At 41.2% G+C, this 6,425-nt stretch overlaps 1 long non-coding RNA gene across 1 annotated transcript; it reads right to left on the bottom strand.

Annotated features, from left to right (window-relative positions):
• Positions 1-2,988: 2,988 nt before the first annotated feature.
• Positions 2,989-6,280, bottom strand: LOC121552758. Its single transcript, XR_005997293.2, has 6 exons — positions 5,616-6,280; positions 5,362-5,465; positions 4,804-4,926; positions 4,473-4,593; positions 4,204-4,321; positions 2,989-3,987 (listed from the first exon to the last, which is right to left on the bottom strand). It is a non-coding gene; the product is annotated as an uncharacterized LOC121552758 (long non-coding RNA).
• Positions 6,281-6,425: the final 145 nt, after the last annotated feature.

Here is a 6,425-nt window from a genome sequence, read left to right on the forward strand (position 1 = left end):
CATTAATATGAACATTGCTGCGGGGAATTGTTCCATTCAGCCACAAGAGCATTAGTGAGTTCGGCACTGATGTTGGGTGATTAGGCCTGGCTCGCAGCAGGCATTCCAATTCATCCCAAAGGTGTTCGACGGGGCTGAGGTCAGGGCTCTGTGCAGGCCAGTCAAGTTCTTCCACACCGATCTCGACAAACCATTTCTGTATGGACCTTGCTTTGTGCACGGGGGCAATGTCATGCTGAAACAGGAAAGGGCCTTCCCTAAACTGTTGCCACAAGGTTGGAAGCACAGAATCGTCTAGAATGTAATTGTATGCTGTAGCGTTAAGGGGCCTAGCCCCAACCATTATTCCTCCTCCACCAAACTTTACAGTTGACACTATGCATTCGGGCAGGTAGCGTTCTCCTGGCGTCCGCCAAACTCAGATTTGTCCGTCAGACTGCCAGATGGTGAAACGTGAGTCCCATGTAGCTCAGTTGGTAGAGCATGGCGCTTGCAACGCCAGGGTTGTGGCTTCGATTCCCACGGGGGGCCAGTATGAAAAATGTATGCACTCACTAACTGTAAGTCGCTCTAGATAAGAGCGTCTGCTAAATGACAAAAAAAATGTTTAAAAAAATATGTGATTCATCACTCCAGAGAACGCGTTTCCACTGCTCCAGAGTCCAATGGCGGCAAGCTTTACACCACTCCAGCCGACGCTTGGCATTGCGCATGGTGATCTTAGGCTTGTGTGCGGCTGCTCGGCAATGGAAACACATTTTAATATATCTCCCGACGAACAGTTATTGTGCTGACGTTGCTTCCGGAGGCAGTTTGGAACTCTGTAGTGAGTGTTGCAACCGAGGACAGATTATTTTTTACATGCTTCAGCACTCGGCGGTACCGTTCTGTGAGCTTGTGTGGCCTACCACTTCGCGGCTGAGCCGTAGCTTCTCCTAGACGTTTCCACTTCACAATAACAGCACTTCTAGTTGACCGGGGAAGCTCTGGCTTGTTGGAAAGGTGGCATCCTATAACGGTGCTACGTTGAAAGTCACTGAGCTCTTCAGTAAGGCCATTCTACTGCCAATGTTTGTCTACGGAGATTGCGTGGCTGTGTGCTCAATTTTATACACCGGTCAGCAACGGGTGTGACGGAAATAGCCGAATCCACTAATTTGAAGGGGTGTCCACATACTTTTGTGTATATATAATGTATATATTTGCAAACAGAAGCATCTAAAAAGCTAGTTTTTCTATGAAAGCATCAGAAAATCAATGTCTTATGTTCCGTGTCTGAAATGTAACTGGCTTGAGGAGTAATGACAGGCTGCCACCATGCAAGAAGGCTTATTGTGCAATAACATTTCTATTGTATGCCGGACAATTCCGTTTTTATTTTGTAAGGTTAAAAAAAAAAAAAAAAAAGCTTAAAGGATATTACATTGATTTTGTATTAATTTCACAATGTTATGGTTTCCTGTGGAAATGATTTAAAATAAAGGGGCGGGCGGGCGGGCTTAACAAGTCTTTAGGTTGCTTGGTCGATCATTTCAGAAGTAACGTATTATCTTACCACTCTCCCTAAAGCTGTCGCTTAAGAATGAACTGTAATGGAAAGCTGTTTAAATTGACCCTTCGCTAAGTCCCGCTCCATCATTTTGGGCAACCAATTGCAGCGCTGCAATGGCTAGCAACTGTCGTCGAATCTGACACCTCGGACAAGCTCACGTTTAAATCGCATGAAAGCCAGTGAGGGCTATAGCAAAAACTGAGTTTTCTTTAAAAAAATGCATGTTTAAATGGCTAAATATTTGCACAGTGCACCAGGAGTACTTGCTACTGTTATCTGAAATTATACATTTGTACATTGTTTGCTAGCTCTGTCTCATCGACTACCAATTATTAGGGTTTTAAATCAGATTTTAAGTTATATTTTCTCAATGCATGTTGGAATTGAGCTTCCCTGGAAAATGTCTGAGGTTGCAACTGTAACCAGGGGGGGGGGGCTTAGTGAAGGGTCAATTGAAGGTCCGATGTATAACTTATTTTACTATGTTCTTAGGATATTTTATGAATAAAGCTTGTCAAATCGACTGCAGTTATGTAATCCATTTGTTTATATGAAACATGAGAAGACTCTTGAAACCCATTTTAGTTTGAAGGGAAATGTTTGACAGTGCTCAATGTAATTGTTCTGTATGGGTAGCTATATTACGTGTAAAGCCATGTAGATCTAACACCTTTCATATTACCTTCACACTTTGTAATGTTTTGTTATATTACATTTCAGGGATACTTTCCATTTTTTTCCATTTCTTTTAAATAAATAAAAAACCTATTTTTTTTGTACGTGATTTGCATTACATGAATATCATGGCGCTCAGTGTATGCTGTGGTGAGATGTTTTACTGTGTAGGTTAAAGAGCATTGCTCTTCGTACCCACAGCCATGATTTACTGCGATCAAAACACTTGACTGATTGTTGATTAATTGCATATGTAGAATGTTATGCGGTATGTTATCAAGTCTGTCAAATCTACATATAGTATGATGCTGTTCTTCCTGTATACACTGACAGTTGTTCTGAGTGATGACACGGGGGAAAAGTACGAGCATAGGACAGTTTGAGTCTATGCTCTAATCCAGTGGTTCACAAACTGTGGGGTGCAAAAAAATATATTTATTTTTGAAGGAACTTAGTCCAGCTTTCAAATTACTCTTGAAAGTTGTAATCGTAGAATGCACAAGGTGCAATTTCGAAATTGGGTAGGGCATCATCAGTTTCTCTTGTCATTTCATTCATTGGATACCTTGAGAGCTATTTATAACTTGTCAGAAATGTCCAGATCAGCTACTCCATGTCAACTAATGTATTTTAGTTAGGTTTTTTTGCCCATAGATTTGCAAGAAAATGTGCTTAAACTACAATATTGTCTCTGCACCCCATGACAAAATGTGTAGAATTGCAGGAAATAAGCTTTAAACCTGCAATATTCTCTCCGCCAACAATGTCTTGTGCCCATAGAAATAGACATGGTGCGAGGGATGTTCCTCAATGCTGGAAGGGGGGGCCTGAGTGAAAACCTTTGGGGAACCCCTGCTCTCGTCTACAGTTACAGCCAATGTTTTAATAGCACTTATCCATTGTGGCCTTGATGGGAACAGCATTAAAAACAAAGTTAGAAATCAACTTCAGTTACATGCGGTGTCTCTTTTCAAAGCCCTTTACAACAGGGTGACATCATAATTAGCATTTCAGAATCCTTTTTGAATGACCATGTTGTTCCGGCAGATAGCCTAGCGGTTAGAGCGTTGGGCCAGTAAGCAAAAGGTCGCTAGTTCAGATCCAGTTGCCCTTGAGCAAGGCACTTAACCCTAATTGCGCCAGGGTCACCGTTGATAATGGCAGACCCTGGCCATGACCCCACTCTCCGATGGTGTTTCAGGGAGAGTGGGATATTTTAAAAAACATATTTCCAATTCACATATGCATTTTAATACACACTTGTACATGTGTGAAATAGGACAAATATAAGCACCCACCAAATTATTACTCCACCTCTTTGGCCCCCAAAGGGAAAGGCAGACGAAGACTAAAGACGAGCATGGTTGTAGTTTTTCTGCTTGTTGACTGACATAACCAATTGCTAACTCGCCACTCTTTTTTTCCATTGAACGTCAAGGAGAAAGGAAGCGTTGGGGGTCTTACAGGGCGTTGTATAGTTAATGTATCATCCAAAGAAGACCATCCTGTCACAGAGTTAAGGGCGTGGCCTTGGGCCTGCTGGGTTTAGTATTGCTGATGTGAGTGGAGGCAGATAGGCTGTAGGTACACCAAACTGCTGGATGTCTGATGACTGCACTGCAGTGGAATTCAGCGTAGAAATTGGTGCGTCTACTTCTTGATGTGCCCCATCCAGTGTTCTCGATTATTAGTCTTTATGCAGCGTCTGGTGGAGGTGGAGATAAAGCTTCTTCCTCTTGAAGTCAGCAGGCTTCTTGTATCTGACATCCAAGAGCATAAATAGATGAATATTTCAAACAGAATATTCATAGGACAGACGGACCCCAAAAAAAGATTTTCACATCTTATTGGCAAACACTAGACAATTACTAATATTCCTGAAGAAATCGATATCAAATTGAATTTATTTTAAACTAAAAAGAAAATGTAGAGAGTGCATTTGAGGAGGTTACTGAACAATATAATGTGTCACTCACAGCTCGATCACAATGGGACCAGGTTTGATCTCATCCATTTCCATGAAGGCAAAACATGTTGTGCTGGTAAACCTCTTCTTGGGTTTATAGTGCTTGAACTCAAAGAAAATCGCTTCCCCTTGAACATGAACGAAATGTAGTATTAACAATTGTCCGCCCAATCACTGCGCAAGGATTTGAACATTAACTGACACTGTAGTAGATTAATATTACATGATACTATGCATTAGCCCCACTACTAATTCAGTAGAAATAGAACGTTTGACTACATTTTTAGTCTCTCGATATGTCTCTGGATCTTGATATCTGCACTGAAGTGAATGTAGGTGTCTTCCTTTCGGGTCGCCACAGGAGTGTCCTGCACTGGGTTCAAATCAATGCCACTCAAATCTGTTGGGAAACAAAACCTTAAGATTCTCTTGGGCTGTTGTGCAGGGGGGGGGAAATAGATTTAATTTAATTTCAAGTGTCACCTCAACAGAGATCATTCTGTTAACATTTTTCTAGATTATCACTGTTTCAGACCATACCAGTAATTTCAGATGTGAACATACAGTATTGTAAGCATTTGATCTTTGCAATGTTAACAATGTATCCTACCTTTCACACTAACGGTTATATAGGGATCAATGCATTGCCCTGCATCTTTCAGCCCAATCATGTCAATCTTTATCATGAGCAGCGACATTCCTGGCTGAGAGTGTAGCCGTGGCAACAATGTACCTGTTGGTGACACAAACTGTAATTATCTAAATATTCACTGATTACTGAAAACATTCCCATTTTCCCAGAGCTACTGCAGATGAAATCAAATAATGGTTGCATCCCAAATGGCACCCTACTCCCTATGTTCTACTTTTGAGAAGGGCCCATAGAGGCCATAGTGTCGCCAGTATTTACAGTGGCAGATCCATTTTCAAGACATTACTGTCACCATTATTTTACCTATGCAATAGTAGGTAGCAGAAAAAGCAGCTGTAGACTGACTGACAGATAAGGCTGAGATTAAATACCTGTGGTGTGAACGCTTGTAAATAAGTAGATTCAACAACTAGGCCTATCTAGTAGTAGTACAGGGTTGTTGATCATAAAAAGCTGCTCATTAGTAGGCAATCATTTTCATGCTATGGCAAAACAGACCCTTATTGCAAACCATACCTTGCAAAGCTGTGAATGGCGCGATGAAGCCATGCACAGCATGGACAGAGTAGGGCGACAGAGGAGACTGCAATCACAAAGGCCCTCAAAACAGGGCCACAAAGCTAGAAGAAAACAACCATGGCAAAATGACAGTCAACAGATCCACCATACAACATACTGTGGCCAAAGGTTATTAATGCTCCATATATCTTAGATAGTGAATACAACACAGTATTTGGAGAGTACTTTGCAAGTACTTAGTGAGTACTTACCTGGCACTCTGTTGGGTAAGGACTGGGTAGCCTGTTCCTGTAGCAGCATCCTCTCCTCCTCCACCTCCAGGTTCTCCTCCTCACCTGGAGCAAGGATTCTCCTGAATTTAAGATTTCATTAGTTAGATTACTTTATTGTCCATAACTTGTTTTGAATGTTTACAGGCTCAGCATGTTGTTAGGATATAGTAACAAAACACATAACATTAGATTAGAGCATTCAGCTGGGGCAGCCATTGTTCTACTGCATAATTTGCTCTGAATTGTTCTGATTATTGTGCACTCAAACCAAAAACGGGTTTTGTGTGCGTCTCTACATTGGGTACATCAGTAAGTAGCCTGCATTGGGATGGTTCACAGATCAGAATTTACCTCAAGGGCACTGGCTGCACATCAAAAGGAAAATCATTGTTATATGTCAAAATATTATTGATAACTGTTGGGAGAAAAGCACAAAGAACACAGTTCATTGCCAAAACACCCAAGTAATGACAAGTAAAGCATTTAGGTGATTATGACACCACATTCCTCCTGGTATACTTACTGGGTTTCAGTTTCTTCCTGGGACTGTGTGTACTAGAGGAGCAAAAGAAGATGGTAAATACTGAAATATTCAACATCTTTAGAGAGAATTTGCAGCAGACATGACAAAATCTGCCTGTGATTCACTCACAAGGTTGCGTTACAGAGTTAAATGAGTATCATAGCTGGTTTAGAAATCATCAGAAAAAAACAAGAGAATGAGTGTGTCATCATGTAATCATATGTTAGTCATAACGCAGACACTGGATTTTCATCAATATTATAATT

This window comes from Coregonus clupeaformis, chromosome 36 (genome assembly GCF_020615455.1).
Source record: "Coregonus clupeaformis isolate EN_2021a chromosome 36, ASM2061545v1, whole genome shotgun sequence".
NCBI lineage: Eukaryota > Metazoa > Chordata > Actinopteri > Salmoniformes > Salmonidae > Coregonus > Coregonus clupeaformis.